This window comes from Galeopterus variegatus, unplaced genomic scaffold (assembly GCF_000696425.1).
Source record: "Galeopterus variegatus unplaced genomic scaffold, G_variegatus-3.0.2 Scaffold5283, whole genome shotgun sequence".
Classification (NCBI taxonomy): domain Eukaryota; kingdom Metazoa; phylum Chordata; class Mammalia; order Dermoptera; family Cynocephalidae; genus Galeopterus; species Galeopterus variegatus.
The window spans coordinates 50,718-71,088 of NW_007731394.1; positions in this window are offsets into that span (position 1 = coordinate 50,718).

The window sequence follows — 20,371 nt, forward strand, 5'->3', positions numbered from 1 at the left end:
CCCAGTGTATAGGCTTGGTGCCTTTGTCAAAGATCAGATGGCTGTAGGTGTCTGGGTTGATTTCTCGATTCTCTATTCTATCCATTGATCAGTGTGTCTATTTTTATGCCAATACCATGCTGTTTTGGTTATTATAGCTTAGTAGTATAGTTTAAATTCAGGTAGTGTTATGCCTCCAGCTTTATTTTTTTTTGCTCAGAATTGCTTTGGCTATGTGTGGTCTTCTGTTATTCCATATAAATGTCTGTATAGTTTTTTCCATTTCTGAGAAAAATGTCAGTGGATTTTTGATGGTGATTGCATTGAATTTGCATATCACTTTGGGTAGTATGGACATGTGAACAATGTTGATTCTTCCAATCTAAGTACATGGGATATCCTTCCATCTTATTGTGTCCTCTTTAATTTCTCTCAGCAGTGGTTTGTAGTTCTCATTATAGAGATTTTTCACATCCTTGGTTAACTCTATTCCTAAGTATTTTATTTTTTTCATGGCTATTGTAAATGAGCAAACTTTCTTGATTTCTCTTTCTGCATGTTCACTTTTGGAGAATAGAAGTGCTACTGATTTTTGTGTGTTGATTTTCAATGATTTTTTGATGTCTCTTTTGTGTGTGTTACATACCTGGGCGATGGTATACGTTAGTTTAGATCTCAATGTTTTACATGCAGGTGAAGATCAGATCCTTATGCTTACACAGCTCGGGACTGATTCCACGATTTCATAGACACCTTTATAGGTTCACTGTCCTCATTGCTTTTTTTTTTTTCTGATGTCTCCTATGCCTTCCAGTTGTCCTCATGTGTCTTCTCTTTTCAGTCTTTTGGCTGGACAAATGGAACTTATTATCTCACTATACTGTGAATTTCCACTCCTTTGCCTGTATACAAGATCAAATGGTAGTACATCAGAGAACAACAAGAAATAAATCAGTGTAGTTGTCTCCTCCTTTTTTGTACCAGAGCTCCTTTGGTCAGAGAGGGAGATTTCTTTACACCCATTTCCACTCTACAGATCACTTGGGACCTAGGATATGAGGGAATGGAGAAAGAAAAATTAAGCAAAAAACAAAGAATGTGGGATTTCCGCACTCTCTGAACAGGGGACATTACCTTTTTCTCTTCTTGAGCCAGAATTAGAGGGCTTCTTCTATATCCTCTCTATCTGGACCCCAGTGCTCATTTATATGTTTTGGGCTGTATTGAGTTCAGGCTAGGTGATACAAAAGGGAAAATTATTCAGGCTCACTACTCATTCATTGGTACTTTGAATTCTGGTGTTCTTCCTCGATCTTCCTGCTGACGTGTACTTTTTAGAATTCTCTAGTAGCTGCATCATGCATTCTCTCTGGTCATCATTGTGTTGTGTGTGAGAGAAACAGTGGCATATGTTTACTTCATTTGATCTGGAATCATCATCAATTTTGGTATAGCAAGTATTTCGGCCTTTCCTTGTAAGCTGAGGTACGCCATTTCTATACCAATATTCACTCAGTTAAATCTTGATACAGGACCACATTAATCCCTGTTATATTTGTAACAGAGGTCCTGAGTTTTTATGAACTTTGGTTAGAATTGCCCACTAATCTACCAGTTTCCCATAGTAGTCATAAGGGTGTGTGTGTGTGGGGGGGGGGAACATACTACTGTGAAGTACAATTGAACTGATAGTCTTATGCTTTAGAATTTACACTCTCTTGAAATTTATTTCATCTGCTTCCAGTGATGTTTGCAATTCTTAAAAGTTTGCATCCCAAATGTTTATTTTAGTGTGTATTTTTATTTAAATAGACACCCTTATTGCTGTTACATGTTAAAGAACTGTAATGTGACATTAATATTGTTATTAGATTTTAATGTCTTAGGATAATAATCTGAATAAAATAGTTATTATTTACTTTTCAGTGTAATAAATATTAATGTGTCAAGGGACAGCAGATGACTTTGCATTCTGTTCAGACTGGCCAAATGGAAAAGACAGGAATGGGCAACATTTAGTCATCTGTGAATGAATGCAATTGGAAGTTATGATTGAGGCCAATAGGAACCCAGGCATAGAGGCTTCTCTTTTAATTTTTTAAAATTCTGGTTAAATAAAATAAAAGCGGTCAGTAACCTGAGCACTTTTTACAATTTCTGTTTGGAGTTCTTCATGACAGAACTCCTCAATTCATAATAGGTTTGTTGTTTTTACTGCAGTGTACAGTGCAGTTTCCTTTCCTTATTGGGGATTCTAGGATCATCATATAAGTTCTTTTCTAAGAAGGATTATTTCTTTAGGAGAGTATGTTGCTACTGTTGCTGTTGTTTTTCAATCTCAAGCACAGAATGCCTTTTTCGCTTTTTTTATTTTTTTGTATTTTGAATAAGCATTTAATAGGAGGCAAATTAAAATAAGAGGAATGCTAACATCCAGAGACCCCATACCTATTTCAAAATGAATGGGTAGAATAAAGTGTTCTTTTTTGTGTGTGTCTTTGAAATTGTAGAGCTCTACTCTCTTGTTGAAAACATCCCAGAACTCTATTTGCCCATTTGTCTTACTTTATTGTTCTTTCATCCTCTTCCTCCTTGTCATTTACTCCACAACCACTTGTTGCATGTGTTTCTTTTGTTCCATAACATTTTGGTAATGGTTTTTAGGGAATTTGGTGATTGTGTATGTGTGTGTACATATGTATATATATTTTAATCAAAATGTGATTTATCCTCATTTTAAAAGAAGTTTATTTTATGCAACCTAAAGATTGTTGTTTTCCTAGTTTGGAATTGCAGTTCTCTGCATGTAGAAAAACAAAGATCTAATTTGCTGCCTTAAATCCATTTGTAAAAAGGTGCAGTACAGATAAATAAATAAAAGTATTCCTTTCTGAGAAAATGCAAGGATGATATTCTCAATGTCCTTTTGAAAGCCATATCTATGGAAATACATATATCTCAAACATACATTTTATTTCTGAAAATTGAGAAGTTGTTAGGTATTACAAAAATGTTTCCTAACTTTCTCTTAAGACAAATATTGCTTTAAGAAATTTGAAAATCTTGAACATAAGCACCACAAAGAAGAGATAAATGTTTAGGTGATGGATATGCTGTCTACCCTAAGTGAATCATTGTACAATATATGCATGTCTTAAAACAACACACTGTACTCAGCAAATATGTATAATTAAAAATAAATAATAAAAATCCTTACAGTATAAAAAAAGATATTTTAAAATCTTAATAAAACATATACTAAGACATTCAGAATTCTGTAATAGTCTATTTTTAAAAAGTATTGTTAGTTACAGGAAAGAAAATCACTGCTCTGATTTCAACTTTTGTTCCATTCAGTAAGCACTTACTGCATATCTGTGATTATCAAAGTATTGTTCTAATCCAGCATTGTACACTGGAAACTTTTTTGATGATGTAAATATTTTATATGTGTACTGGCCAATGCGGTAGCCACTAGCCACATGTAATTATTGAGAACTTGAAATGTGGCAAGTTTGACTGATGCACTATCTAGAGACTGTGATACTGTACACTGCGTTTCCAGCCATTATTGAAAACAAAAATATAACTGCTAATAATGAGTTAGTAGTTATTATATATTACACCTTGAATTCGCATTTTATGTTGATTTATCTCATTATTCATTACAACCTCCTTATCATTATACTGTTTATAACAGAAGAAACTGTTCTAGAAAAGTAAATTAATTTTTCTAAAGTCACACAGTTATTGAACAGCAAAATTTTGGCTATATACTCAAGTATGTATTATTTAAGAGCCTTTTTTGGAGCCTGCACTATTTATTGTTTGTCAGTTATGTTGAAGTACAATTTACATAAGTAAAATTCGCCATTTAGAGTATACCGTTCTATGCAATTTGACAAATGCATATAGCTGTGTAACAATCACCACCAAAGTAAACATAGAATATTTCCATCACTTAAAAAATTCATTCCTGCCCTTTTGTAAACCCATCCACGCAACCTCAGCAACTACTGATTTGTTTTACTGTCCCTATAATTTTGCCTATTAAAGAAAATCTTATATACAGAAATATGTTATGAGTAGCTTTTTTGAGTCTGGCTTCTTTACATTCATCAATGTTGTTGCCTTTATCAGTAGCTGATTCCTTTTTATTGCTGTGTAATGTTTCATTGTATGAACATAGCAGTATTTGTTTATTTACTCATAGATTGGAAACCATTTTTGTTGTTTCCAGTTTTTGGCAATTATGATACTTTTTATATAAACATCTGTGTACAGGTTCTTGTGCAAATAGTCTTGTAAGCTGTGGATAGATACCTATGACTAGGATTGTTGGGTTATATGACAAACTGTTTTCCTGAGTGGCTGTGTAATTTTGCATTTCCCTTGGCAATGAATATTACTTGATTCACATCCTTGTCAGAAATTGGTATGTCAGTTATTTTGAATTTTTGGCATTCTTACAGGTATGTTTTGCTCTCTAATTATGGTATTTATTTGCAGCATTTCCTGAATGACTAATAATGCTAAGCATCTATTTGTGTGCTTGCTTACCATCTTTATATGAACTGTCTGTTCAGATCTTTTGTAATGTCTTACTGAGTTAATTTTTTCTTATTATTGAGTTGATAGTACAATTCCTTTATCAGATATGTCCTTTAGAAAATATTTTCTCACAGTTTTTGGGTTGTCTTTTCATTTTTCAACAATGCCTTTTTAAGAATCAAAGTTTAAACATTTTTTTTTGTCGTAAAAGTGGCTATATTATTTTATTTTTATTTTTGATTGACATATAATAGTTGTATACATTTGTGGGGTACAATGTGATGTTTTGATATATAAGGGTGCTTCAAAAAGTTCACGAAAAGATTTGCATTACCTTTTAATTCTAGTTTCCCATGAACTTTTTGAAGTCAACACCGTGGGCAGCGGGTGGATGGGAGAGACTGATTTGGGGCAGGACAGTGTGAGGTGGAAATCCTGTGCCCCATGCCATGGTCTCTGCTGGGGGAGGGAATAGGCTGTGAGGCCTGAGAGCAGCTGAGGCTGGAAATGCAGCCATGAGTGATCCTGGCCACCTGCAGGGCTCTTGGTCACCGCTTATTGGCCAGTGTTGTTTCCCCAGCAGCGCTCAGCAGCCCAGTTAGAAATTGGACAAGGCAGGTGTTTGGACTGATCCAGAGGAGTCATGTTTAGAGGTTCTGACAGGACAGGGGTAAAAGAAATGCCAGAGTGACTGAAGAGACAGCACAGGCTCTGGGCTGAACAAGTTGGAGTGAAGCTAGGGAACCGGTGGGGTCAGCAGCCAAGGTGCAGGAAGAAGCAGGGGGAGGCTGGATGGCCAGAACCTGCGAGGAGCATGGGGGCATAAGGAGGGACAAGCTCGAGTGTGCATCCTTGCTGTACTGGACAGGTCATAGGCCAGGCTCCCTAATCCTGAAGTTTTTAGTTTTGATGAAGCCCAACTTAACAAATTTTAAGGATCATGCTCTTTTCATTTTGTCTAAGAATATTTTGCCTGATTCAAGTTCATAAGGTTTTCTTGTATTTTTTTTCTGAAATATTTATAATTTTAGGTCTATTGTATTAGTTTGCTAGGGCTGTCATAACAGAGTATCACAAATTGGTTGGCTTAAACAACAGGAATTTACTTTCTGCCAGTTCTGGAGGCTGGAAGTCAAAAATTAAGATGTCAGCTGTATTGGTATTGGTTCTTTCTGAGGGCTGTGAGGGAAGGATCTATTCTACGCCTGTTTCCTGGGCTTGTAAATAGCCTTCTTTCTCTGTCCTTTTACATTGTCTTTCCTCTGTGTGTTTCTCTGTCAGATTTCCCCTTTTTGTAAGGACAGCAGCCATATTGGACTAGAACCCACCCTAATGACCTTATTTTAACTTGATAAACTTTATAAAGACTCCATTCTAAACAAGGTTACACTCTGAGTTACTGGGGGTTAGGACTTAAACATACGAATTTTGGGGGGCAAAATTCAGCCTATAACACTCTGACCCTGCAAAATTCATGTCCTTCTCAAATGCAAAATGCATTCACCCCATCCGAACATCTCAAAAGTCTTAGCCCATGTCAGCATCAATTCTAACTAGAAAATCTCATTTAAATCTCACCTAAATAAGTTATGGGTGAGACTCTGGGTATGATTCATACTGAGGCAAAATTCCTTTCTAGCTGTTAACCTGTGAAGCCAAAAAATAAGTTATCTAACTGCTTTTATTAATTCTAATGATTTTTTTAATGACCCAGTTCTTGGTTTCATTTTTTCTACCATTGTTTTTCTGTTTCCATTTTCACCAAATTCTCTCATCTCTACTTTTTGCTTTTATTTCTCTTGCACTAGGCTTGATGTGTTCTTCTTTTTCTTGAGCCTTAAAGTGAAATAATTTTAAATCTTTCTCTTAGTATATGCATTAATGCTGTAAATTTCCCTCTAATCAATGTTTTACTCTGTTCCCTTTTTATTTTTGATCAGTTTAAAATATTTTCTTTTCTTAAAAATTTGTTTATTGTAATTTTTAATTGAAACACAATTAAAATATGTACAATTAATTGTACATACTTATGGGGTGCAGAATGATATTTTGATACATGTATATAATGTGTAATGATCAAATCAGAGTAATTAGCATTTCCATCACTGCAAACATTTATCATTTCTTTGTGTTGAGAATGTTTGAACTCTTCTCTTCTAGCCATTTGAAAATATGCAATAAATTGTTAATTATAGTCACCTAGCACTACTATAGTACACTAGTATTTATCCTTCCTGTCTAGCTGTATGTTTGTATCCATTAACCAACCTCTCCCTCTCCCTCTCCCTCTCCTCCTCCCTACCCTTCCCATCCTCTAGTAACCACAATTCTACTCTCTACTTCTATGAGCTCAACTTTTTTTAGCTCCACATATGAGTGAGAACATGAGGTATTTATCTTCCTATTCTTGACTTATTTCATTTAACATAATGCCTTCCAGGTTCATCTATATAGGTACAAATGACGACAGGACTTTATTCTTTTTTATGGCTGAATAGTATTTTATTGTGTGTGTGTGTGTGTGTGTGTGTGTGTGTGTGTGTGTGTGTGTGTGTGTGTGTGTGTGTGTGTGTGTGTGTGTGTGTGTGTGTGTGTGTGTGTGTGTGTGTGTGTGTGTGTGTGTGTGTGTGTGTGTGTGTGTGTGTGTGTGTGTGTGTGTGTGTATGTATATATACGTACCACAGTTTCTAATTTCCTATTTTACTTTCTCTTTGATCCATGGGTTATTTAGAAGTGTGGTGTTTATTTTCCAAATACTTAGGGATTTTCTAGACATTTTTCTGTTACTAGTCTCTAGTTAAATTCTGTTACAATTAGACAGTATTCTATCTTTAAATTTATATCTTTTATAAATAAGGTTTCTTTTTGGCATAGAAAATGGTAAATTTTGGAGAATGTCCATGTGTTCTTGAAAATAAAGTGGATTCTGCTGCTATTGGATGGATTTTCTATTAATGAGAAATAGGTCATTTTTGATAGTGTTGTTTATGTATCATTTATATATTCATATATATAAATTTATATATCATTACTGATTTTCTGTATACTTGTTCAATTTTTTACTGAGAGAGGAGTGTTGAAGTTTCCAATTATAATCATAGATTTTTTTTTTACCTTTCATTTCTATCATATTTGTTCTACTTTGTCTGAAATTAGTATAGCAGCTCCAGCTTTCTTTTTATTCTTTGTAGGTTACATCTTTCCCCATTTATTTATCTTAAAACTGTCTTTGTCTACATAGTTTAAGTGGGTTTCTTATACATAGCATATAGTTGGGTTATGCTCTTTTTTAAAAAAGCTGTCAGTTTTTGTATTTAATTTTCATATTTATATCATTATATTGATATGGTTATTATTCATATGGTTGGATTAAATCCAAAACCTTTTGGTGAATTTTAAAATTTATTCTATTAGTTCCTTGTTACTTCCCTCCTTTTTTTCAACATTTGGATTGAATATAGTTCATCATTATGTTTTATTTCCACTAGTGGTTTATTATATATACCTCTTATTTCTTTTAGAGGTTTTGCTAGGATTTAGATTGTACATCTTAATTTAAACTATTTATCTTTTAAGAATATTGTACTTATTTATATATAATTCAAGAATCTTACAAGAGTATACTTCTATTTTCTCTCTTTGACCTTTTGCTATATTGCTTTAATACATTATGCTCTTAAATATGCTATAAATCATAATACATTGTTAATGCTTTTGCCTTAGACTGGTGATTATCTTTTAGAGTGATCAAATATTAGAAGAAATACCTTTTATATTTACCTTGTGTAGTAGGTAGAATTCTAAAAATTTCCTCTCATTATTTCTGTCTCCAGATTATTCAAACACTAATCTAGGTCCTGTAGTGAAGGGATTTAAAGATGTAATAAAACTACTAATCAGCTGACCTTAAAATAGAAAGATTAAAATGGATTATCCAGGTGGACCTAATGCAATCACATAAATCTTTGAAAGCATATGAGAAAGGCAAAAGTATCAGTCAAAGGGATGTAGTCAATGAAGAAGGTGAAAGAGATGAATCAGAAGGGGAAGTCAGAGCTATTACAAGTATGAGAAGGATTTGAAGCTCCGTTGCTAGTTTCGAGATTTAGGAGGGCTGAAGAGAGGCCTTTAGAAGCTAAGACCGTTTACTGGCTGACAGCCAGACAAACAAATGAGATCTTGGTCCTATAGCTGCAAGAAACTTAATTCAAATAATCTCCTTAATGAATTTGGAAGTGGTTTCTTCCCCAGAGCCTTGAATGAAGCCTTTCTGACACCTTGATTCCAGTGCATTGAGTCCTGTGTCAGATTTCTTACCTACAGAAACTGTAAGATAATTAATTTGTGTTGTTTTAAGCTGCTAAGGCTGCTATAATTTGTTACAGCAGCAAATTAATTATAAAACTAATGCCTTTTTGTTTTAGTTATTTCCAGTTCTTTTAATTTCTTTGTTTATATGCAAATTTCTGTCTGGTATCATATTTCTTCTATCTGGAAAAAATACCCTTTAACATTTCTTGTACTGGTTTGCTGACACTTACTTCTCTTAGATTTTTGTATGTGAAAAAAATTTTTATTTTGCCTTTGTTTTTTTGAAATATAAGTTTTTGTAGATATGGAATTCTGTGTTGGCAGTTTTTTCTTTCATTTCTATAAAGATGTCATTCCTATGTCTTTTGGCTCTCTTACTTGCTTATAAGAATTCCAATTTAAAAATATATAAGAAGGCACACCCAGCGACTGACCACGCAGGCTACCCAGGTGAGTGCTGCTCACTCCCTGTCACCTGGCCCCAACTCTAGGTGCTAGATCATGCCACCCTGAGTCCCAGAGAAGGCACATACACCAACCACCCACACAGGCACCCAGGTGAGTGCCACTGTCTCCTGCTACCTGGCCGAACATCAGGGACTGGCCTGTGCCTGTCCCGGGCCCGAGAGAAGGCACACCCACTGACCAGGGAGGAGCTGTGGCTGCCCACTGCATACCCAATCATACTGATACAAGAAGAGTCACCAGGAGAATCTACAAATAGAGGAGGAAGTCTTTCCCCTCATAGCACAATCCAGAGGAACAGAAGAAACAAGCATCTTCCCAGACAACTAAACATCAATGAACAAATTCTAGAACTACAAATAAACAAGAAGATGTGATACCACCACACCACCAAAGGAATATGGTAATTCTCAAGTATCAGACTACATAGATTGAGAAACATTTATGTCTGTAAAAGAATTCCAAGCACTGATCTTAAGAAAATTCAAAGGGAAGAGAAGAATCAATCAGACAACACAATGAAATAAGAAAAAATATCCAGGAAATGGAGGAAGAAATTTACAAAGATTTTAATACCTTATAAAAGAATGTAACAGAACTCCTAGAACTGAAGGATTCAGTCAATGACATAAAAAACAGAACAGAAAGCTTGAGCAGCAGTCTAGAGCTAGCAGAAGGAAGAATTTCAGACCTCAAAGATGGTCTTTTTGAAATAACCTAGGCAGACAAAAAAAGGAAAAAAAGAATTTTAAAAAATGAAGAAAATCTAAGAGAGCTAGCAGACAACCACAGCACACAAACATCCAAATCATGGGTATTCCAGAAGGGGAGGAGAAAGGAATAGGCATTGAAAATGTATTCAAGGAAATACATTTTCCCACGTACAGGGAGAGATGCATACCTTCAGAACCATGAAGCCCAAAGATCCCCAAGCAAATTCAGTCCAAAAAGATCCTCTCCAAGACACATTGTAGTCAAACTGGCAAAGCTCAAAAACAAAAAGAGAATTCTAAAAGCAGCAAGAGGAAAGCATCATGTCAATGGTAAAGAAACTCCCCTCAGACTAACAGCAGACATCTCAACTGAAACCTTACAGAAAAAAAAAGAAAAAAAGCCAAAATAATGAGATGATATATTCAAAATATAAAAAGATAAAAATTGCCAGCCAAGAATCATATATCCAGCAAGATTATCCTTCAGAGATGAGGGAGAAAGCAGAACCATGGAGTTCCTGGCAACCCCTGTGTGGGACCAATGCCAGGTGTGTCTCTGCCCCTGAGAGGCCCCAGCCAGCACTGACCCCCAGGAACTGAGTCTGTGGAGTCACAGAGTTCCCAGCAATCCCCACGCAGGACCCCCAGACCACTGTCGGGTGAGTCCCCAACCCCAAGAGAGGCCCCAGCCACCACCAACCCCTGGAGCCTGAAGCAACAACAGGCAACTGAGCATCAACAAAACTCCCTAATATTGCTCCAGACACCAGGGTGGAACAAGTAGACTGTGACAGCTTTACCCACAATGACTAAACACCAATGGAGAGATACTAGAAATATGAAAAACCAGGAACGTACAGCACCACCAAAGGAATATAATAACTCTCAAGTTCTAGAACCTATAGAACAGGAAATCCCTGAAGTGACTAGCAAAAAATTTTGAGTGACAATCCTAAGGAGAGAAAATAATATACAAGAAGACTCAGACAGCACAATGAAATGAAAAAAAGCATACAGGACTTGAAAGAGGAAATGTACAAATGAATCAATGCCCTGAAAAAGAATGTAGCAGAGCTTATGGAGTTGAATGATTCATTCAATGAAATAAAAAACACAACAAAGAGCTTAACTAGGAGGCTAGATCAATCAGAAGAGAGGATATCTGACCATGGAGACAGCTTGTTCAAGATAACACAGGTGGGGGAAAAAACAATTTAAAAACTTGAAGAAAATCTAAGAGAGATAACTGACAACCTTAAGTGCTCAAATATCTGAATCATGGGTATTCCAGACAGGGAGGAAAAAGCACATGGCATTGAAAACATATTTAATGAAATAATAGCAGAAAAATTCCCAGGTATATGGAGAGATATAGATCTTTGGATACAGGAAGCTCAAACATCTCCCAACATATTCCACCCAAAAAGGTCCTCTCCAAGACATGTTATACTCAAACTGGCAAAACTCAAAGACAAAAACAGAATCTTAAAACCTGCAACAGAGAAGTGTTAAGTCACGTACAAGGGAACTGCTATCAGGCTAATATCAGACTTTTCATCAGAAACCCTAAAAGCCAGAAAAGAATGGGAAGATATATTCAAAATAATAAAAGACAAAAGTTGCCAGCCAAGAATACTTTACCCAGCAAGGCTATCCTTCCAAAAAGAAGGACAAATAGTATATTTCACAGACAAGCAAAAACTGGGAGTTCACAATGACACAATCAGACTTACAAGAAATTTTCAAGGGAGTACTGGGTCTGGTACAGGAAAAACAACCACTGCTACCATGAATACTCAAGAAATAACAAAACACACCAGTGAAATAAAATGTTAACAATAAAGAGAATAAAAAAGTTTATGCAGTATTCCAAGAAGCCAACAAACACAGAAGACAATCAGTAAATCAGAAAGAAAGGAACAAAAGACATTTAAAGCATCCAAACAAAAATCAACATAATGCCAGGAATAAATCAATAAATTTCAATAATAACTCTTAATGTAAAAGGATTAAATTCCCCAATCAAAGTCACAGACTGGCTGATTGGATTAAAAAGATGGACCCAACAATATGCTGCCTTCAAGAGACTAATCTCACCTGTAAAGACACCCATAGACTAAGAGTGAAAGGATGGAAAAAGATATACCATGCAAATAGAAATGAAAAAAGAGATAGAGTAGCTATTCTTATATCAGATAAAATAGACTTTAAAGCAAAAATCATAAAAAGAGATAAAGATGGCTACTATATAATGATTAAAGGATCTATCATACAAGGAGACATAATAATCATAAATATTTATGCACCCAACATTGGAGCATCCATATTTATAAAACAAACATTATTAGACCTGAAGAAAGAGATAGACACTATTACTGTAATAATTGAGGGTCTGAACACCCCACTCTCAACATTGGATAGATCATCTAGGCAAAAAATCAACAGAGAAACAGAAGACCTAAATAACACTTTAGACCAATTGGACTTGGCAGATACATACAGAACATTTCATCCAAAAGTGTCAGTATATTCATTCTTCTCTTCAATACATGGAATATTCTCCATGATAGACCACATGTTAGGTCACAAATCAAGTCTCAACAAATTCAAAAAATTGTAATTATTTCATGCATTTTTTTTCAGATCACAACGGATTAAAACTAAAAACAAATGACAAATGAAACTCTGGAAATTATATAAATACATGGAAATTCAAGAACGTTCTACTTAATGATATATGGCTCCGAGAAGAAATTAAAAGGAAATCAAAAAATTTATTGAAACTAATGCAAACAATGACATATCATACCCAAACCTGTGGAATACCACAAAAGCAGTACTAAGGGGGAAATTTATTGCACTAAGTGCTTACTTCAGAAGAATGGAAAGATTGCAAATGAACAACCTTACACTTCACCTTAAAGCATAAGAAAAAGAAGAACAATCCAAACCCAAATTTAGTAGATGGAAAGAAATAATTCAGATCAGAGCAGAACTAAATGGAATAGAAACCCCCCAAATGATACAATAGATCAATGAAACAAAAGATGGTTTTTTAAAAGATAAATAAAGTTGACAAACCATTAGCAAGGCTAACTAAAAATGAAAGGAGAAGACACAAATAAAAATTCAAATGAAAATGGTGATATTACAACTGATACTTCAGAAATACAGGAATCATTAGAGACTAATATAAACAACTATACACCAACAAATTTGAAACTCTGAAGGAAATGGATGAATTTCTGGACACACACAAACTACTAGGGCTGAGCCAAGAAGACACAGAAAATCTGAACAGACCAATAACGTTCAAAGAGATTGAAGTTGTTATCAGCAGTCTCCCAACAAAGGAAAGCCCACAGCAGATGGCTTCACTGCAGAATTCTACCAAACATTTAAAGAAGAATTAATACCAATTCTCTACAAACTATCCCAAAAAATAAAAACAGAAGCCACTCTCTCAAACTCATTCTGTGAGGCAAACATCACCCTCATACCAAAACCAAAGATACAACAAAGAAAGAAAACTACATGCCAATATTGTTAATGAATATAGATGCAAAAATCCTCAATAAAATACTACGTAGTAGAATACAGCAACATATACATAAAATTATACACCATCATCAAGTGGGATTCATCCCAGTGATGCAAAGTTGGTTCAACATATGAAAATCAATAAATGTGATACACCACATCAATCCATATGATCATCTCTATAGACACTGTAAAAGCATTTGAGAAAATTCAAAATTTGTTTTTGATAAAGACTCTGTATAAATTGGGTATAGAAAGAAAGTGTCTCAAAACAATTAAAGCCATATATGACAAACCGACTGCCAATAACATCCTGAATGGAGAAAAATTGAAAGCTTTTCCCTTAAGAACAGCAACAAGACAAGGATGCCCACTCTTACCACTCCTATTCATCATAGTGTTGGAAGTACTAGCCAGAGCAATAAGGGAAGAGAATGAAATAAAGGGCATCCAGATTGGAAAAGATTAGTTCTAACTGTCCCTGTTCACGGATGACATTATCCTATATATACAATAGCCTAAACACTCTACAAAAACCTCTTAGAATTAATAAATGATTTCAGAAAAGTTGCAGGATACAAAATCAACAAGCAAAAATCAGTAGCATTTCTATATTGTGACCATGAACTTGCAGAAAAAGAATTCAAGATAGCTACCCCATTTACAATAGCCACAAAAAAGTAAAATACCTAGGAATAAATTTAACCAAGAATATGAAAAATCTCTATAATGAGAACTACAAACTACTGCTGAGAGAAATTGAAGAGGACACAAGAAGATGGAAAGATATCTCATGCTCTTGGACTGGAAGAATAAACATTGTGAAAATGTCCATACTACCCAAAGTGATCTACAGATTGAATGCAATCCCCATCAAAATTCCACTGACATTTTTCTCGGAACTGGAGCAAACAATCCTAATATTCATATGGAAGAACAAGAGACCATGAATAGCCAAAGCAATCCTGAGCAAAAAGAAAAAAAAAAGCTGGTGGCATCACACTACCTGACTTTAAACTATACTACAAAGTTATAGTAACCAAAACAGCATGGTACAGGCAACAAACGGACACATGGACCAGTGGAACAGGATAGAGAATCAAGAAATCAACGCATGTACCTACAGCCATCTGATCTTTGACAAAGGCCCCAAGACTACACACTGGGGAAGAGACTGCCTCTTCAAGAAATGGAAAATTGGACATTCCTTTTTTTTTTCTTCTTTTTTTTTTTGTCCTTTTTGAGACCGGCCGCACTGCGCTCAGCCATTGAGTGCATGAGCCATCCCTATATAGGATCCGAACCCATGGCGGGAGCGCTGCTGCGCTCCCAGCACCGCACTCTCCCGAGTGCGCCATGGGCTCAGCCCAGAAAATTGGACGTTTCTATGTAGGAGAATGAAACTAGATCCACACCTCTCATCATATACCAAAATCAACTAAAAATGGAATAAAGAATTAAATATACATCCTGAATAAAACTCCTTAATGAAAACATAGGGGAAGCACTCCAGGAAGTAGGATTAGGTAGATACTTTATGAACAAAAGCACAGGCAACCAAAGGAAAAATAAACAATGGGATTATATCAAACTAAAAAGCTTCTGCACAGCATAAGAAACAATTAACAAAGCAAAAAGACAACCAACAGAGTGGGAGAAAATATTTGCAAAATGTACATCTGACAAAGGATGAATAACCAGAATATACTAGGAACTCAAGCAACTTAACAACATAACAACAAGTAACCTAATTAAATAATTGACAAAGGACCTGAGTAGGCATTTCTCAAAGGAAGATATAGAATGGCCAACAGACACACGAAAAAATGCTCAACATCACTCAGTATTTGGGAAATGCAAATCAAAACCACGCTGAGATACCATCTCACCCCAGTTAGGATGGCTAAAATCCGAAAGACTCTGAACGATAAATGCTGGGGAGGTTGCAGAGAAAAAGGAACTCTCATACATTGTTGGTGGGACTGCAAAATGGTGCAGCCATAATGGAAAGTGGTACAGAGGTTCCTCAAACAATTACAGATAGATCTACCATATGACTCAGCTATTCCACTGCTGGGTATATACACAGAGGAATGCCAATCATCATGTCAAAGGGGTACCTGTACTCCAAATGTTTATTGCAGCACTATTTACAATAGCCAGGAGTTGGAACCAGCCTAAATGCCCATCATCGGATGAGTGGATAAGGAAAATGTGGTGTATCTACACAATGGAATACTGCTTTGCTCTTAAAAAAATGAAGCACTACCATTTGCAACAACATGGATGGACTTAGAGAAAATTATATTAAGAAATATAAACCAAGCAGAGAAAGAGAATTACCGCATGTTCTCACTTATTTGTGGGTGCTAATAAAAATAAGTAAATATAGAAATGAATGGGGATGGGGATTAAGATACAACAATCACAATTCCTTGATTTCATTAAGACAAGCAGATACTGTGTTGATGGCGGACAGGAAAGCGGGAGGGATGATAAAGAAGAATTTGTAAAGAGACACAAAAATCAACTATATTGTATATTGATAAATTAAAATTTTTAAAAAATGAGGGAGAAACGGTGTATTTCCCAAACAAATATTGTGGGAGTTCACTACCATACAATCAGTCCTGCAGGAAGTACTCGAAGGAGGTCTGCATCCAGAATGTGAAAAATGATATTTGTTATCACATATGTACAAGAAAGATCAAAATCCACTGTTAAAACCAAAATGCAAACAATAAAGAGAAGCTAAATCATGTCACCTCAGAAATCCAACTAACATCAAAGATGAAAAATAAAAGGGGAAGAAAAGAACAAATATTTAAAACACCAAAGTAAACGTAATATAATGTCAGGAGTAAAGCAGTTCCTGTCAATAACAACCCTAAATGTAAATGGATTAAACTTCCAATCCAAAAGACACAGAGTGACTTATTGGATTAAAAAGCCAGACCCAACTATATGCAATCTTCAAGAGACCCACCTCAATTACAAAGACACACACAGACTAAAAGTGAAAGAATGGAAAAAAAATATATGATGCAAATTGAAACCAAACATGAGCAAGAGTAGCTAATCTTCTATTGGGTAAAATAGACTTTAAACCAAATACCATAAAAAGAGAAAAAGAAGGCCATTATATAATGATAGAGAGATCCATCCAGTTAGAAGACATAAGAATCATAAATATGTATGCACCCCAAATGGAGCACCTAGATATGTAAAGCAAACACTCTTAGACCTAAAAGAGAGATAGACCCTAATACGATAATAGTGGGTGACCTGAATACCTCCATCTCAGCATTAGACAGATTTTCCAGGCAACAAATCAGCAAAGAAACACACGACTTAAACGACACCTAAGACCATTTAATTGGACCTGGCACACATCTACAGAACATTTCATCCAACAAGAGTATACACAATTCTTCTCATCAGCCCATGGAACATTCTCCAGGGTAGACCACATTTTAGGTCACAAATCAAGTCTCAGTAAATTAAAAAAAAAAAAATTGAAATCATTCCAAGTATCTTTTCAGACCAGAATGGATTAAAACTGGAAATCAATTACAAGCAAAATTCTGCAAACTACTCAAGTGCATGGAAACTAAACAACAGACTCCTCAATGACCTACAGATTTAAGAAGAAATTAAATGGGAAGCCAGAAAATTTCTTGAAACTAATGATAATAAATACACATCATACCAAAACCTGTGGGATACTGCAATAGCCATACTAATAGGGAAGTTTATTGCAATAAACAATTATATCAAAAGAATAGAAAGATTTCAAATAAACTTCCTATCGCTAAACCTCAAAGAACTAGAAATACACCAAGAATCCAATCCTAAAGATAATAGACAAAAATAAGTAATTAAGATAGGGCAGAACTAAAGGAAACAGAGACCCAAAAATCGATGCAAAAATCAGTGAAACAAAAAGTTTTTTTTTTTTTTAAAAGATGACCGGTAAGGGGATCTCAACCCTTGGCTTGGTGTTGTCAGCACCACGCTCAGCTAGTGAGCAAACCGGCCATCCCTATATAGGATCCGAACCCGTGGCCTTGGTGTTATGAGCACCGCACTCTACCGAGTGAGCCACGGGCCGGCCTAAGAAGTTTGTTTTTTGAGATAAATAAAGTAGACCAACCATTAGCTAGGTTAACAAGAAAAAGAACAGAGAAGACCAAAATAATGAAAATAATGAAAATCAGAAATGAAAAGATTTTAAGTATTTTATTACTTTGACAATTAGATAGTAATGAAAGGACTGACAAAAACATTTTGAGGAGCATTAGTTTGTCCAAATTTGTGCTCAAAATTGATTTAAATTTAAGCTCTTTAAATGGAGTCAATTTGAATTTTCTTGGAAACTTGAATTCTGATATGTGCCACACGTGGTCTCATTAATTCTACTGCCCTGTGGATGGCCACTAAGTTTTTTCTCTGCTTCTCAGTAAAGAGCTGTGAACCTTTCTTGGGGAACTCTTTATCAGCAGCGGTTGAAAAAGGGTTTGTAGTCCCCTTAAACTAGTTTTTTACATTAGTCAATTATTTTGGCTGTCTGCTGATATTGACTCATTGTGGAAACCATTTTTTATTCTTGAGTCTTTTAAAATCACAAATTTGTGCGGGGAACTGGGTTTTACCAGTTTTATATTCTTAGTTTTAACATGTCATTCTTTCTGAGAGCTGTCAGCTTGAGCCCTTGAATTCATTAAGGAAGACAAAAGTAGGGAATCATCGAGGGATATGTAAGTAGTTTTGAGCTGTTATCCAAGCTCACTGGTAGGAGATGTGTGTGTTTGTGTGTGTGTGTTGGTTCTTAACCAATTGGTAACAATGATACTATGTAACATCTTTAGTTGCTTATCCCTATACCTACCTAATTTCCATGATTAAGATTAACTGAATAAACGTTTATTTGAAAGATTATTTCTCTTTTGAAACTTTGTGGCAAGAATGTTAGACTAAACTGTAATTTTTTTAAATGGTGGTGAGAAATATAAACTTATATAAAAACCTAAAATAATTTTTATTTGTGTTTAAAAAAAAAACCAAGTAATTTTAAAGGTTTCAATGGCCAAGTCCATCCAAGCTTTAGAATTACAGAAATAGTCCTTTATGGTTCATTCTTATTGCAGGTTTTTTCCATCAAACTATCATACATCAGAAGCACTCTTTTTGTATGAGAAGATTAGAAGTTGAGACGATTCACTTGTCAGTTATTTATGATAATGGAGCTTGGTTTCTATGGTAAAAGTAAAATATTATACCTGTAATGTGTTGGAACTGGAAAGTAAACTTGAACTCATCTAATTCAACCGTCTCATATTCCAGATCAGGCCATCAAGGCCCATATAGAGAATTGTGACTTGCCCAAGTTTAAAGGTTGAATCGATGGCCAAGCAGAGACTAGCATTCATGTGTTCTGTCAGGTGAAAATATTTTCTTCTATAGCATTTCTTCTGCTATTGTGGGGAAATAGTAGTAGTTTATTTGGAATAATCTTAATTCTTGGATGAGTGATCATATGACAAATTATTTCCTTATAAGAAGTGGCCAAATTTTCCCAGTGTGTGTTACTTTCTGGATATTTCTCAAAGTTCTTTGACACTCTCTGGTATTGGTAGAAATAATTTACTACTACATGATCCAGAGGCACCTAGGAGAGTTAATATACTATTAAAATAGCCAAATTTATTCCTGAGAAATCTCTTCTCTATTTAAAAGAAGAATAGATGGAAGCAAGGGAACTATTTATTGAGAGCCTGCTATATACCAGGCTCTGTACTTGCAGTGTCAGAGCTTGTGTTATTGCAGTTAGTTTTAAAAGATAGGTCACATTTTATCCATTGTTCTAGGACTTGAAATAGTTTTCCAAAGCTTCACAATACTTAGGAAAATAACAGGAAACACATCTTTATAAGTGATCTAAATTTTTGTTCTTCTACATTTTTTTCCTAGCTAAACATCTAGGTTTGCATATTGGAAGTCAAATGCGTGTTAACATGAAAAAGCAGTTGAACATAATTTGTTATATAAAAGTTTTCTACAAGAAAGCTCTTTATTTCTTAAATGGATGTGATGTGCTCATTTCTCACCTAAAATGATAAGCTTTTTTCTTTCAGTAGTTTTATGTTTTAAATAATCTATAATTTATTTATAGTTAATAAAAAAGTCTGTGTTTCTTAGATGGAAGACCCTCAGGGTCTTTTCAACTTCTCACTCCTGTCAGTGCTGATACTCCTCTCTCACCTTTTTTTTTCAGTGGATAACTTCTTGGATTTGGGGAGTTGAAACAAAGCATCTCCAGTTTTTTGTTTTACCTATATCCGTAGAAACTCTTAATAAAAAAAAGGTTACGTTATTGGGTTATCTGGATTGTAGTGTTTGCTGAGAATAAGGTGCTACCATTGATGCTTTATTGCCAGATGGCGTGATCCTGTGATACCTCTTATAAAATATAATATATAAGCATATGCATCAATAACTCAGGACCCATGGCATAAATCAGTCACATGGTCTGTTTCAGCAGATGGGGCAGGTACTTCAATTTTCATGCTTAAGACCTAACATAAAATATTATTCAACCTATTTCTACATAATTCTCATATACTTCATAAAGGCAAAGTGCAGAATATACTTTTTGTTATAAATTGATGTTGAGTCTTCTGCCAAACTTATTACTGTGCACATTATACAAATATCAAAGATGAGTTAACACAGCTCAGCATTTTACTCAAAGGGAAACTATAGTATGGCAATATAATTTTCTTGAAGAAACCTGCTTCATTTTTTCACGCGAG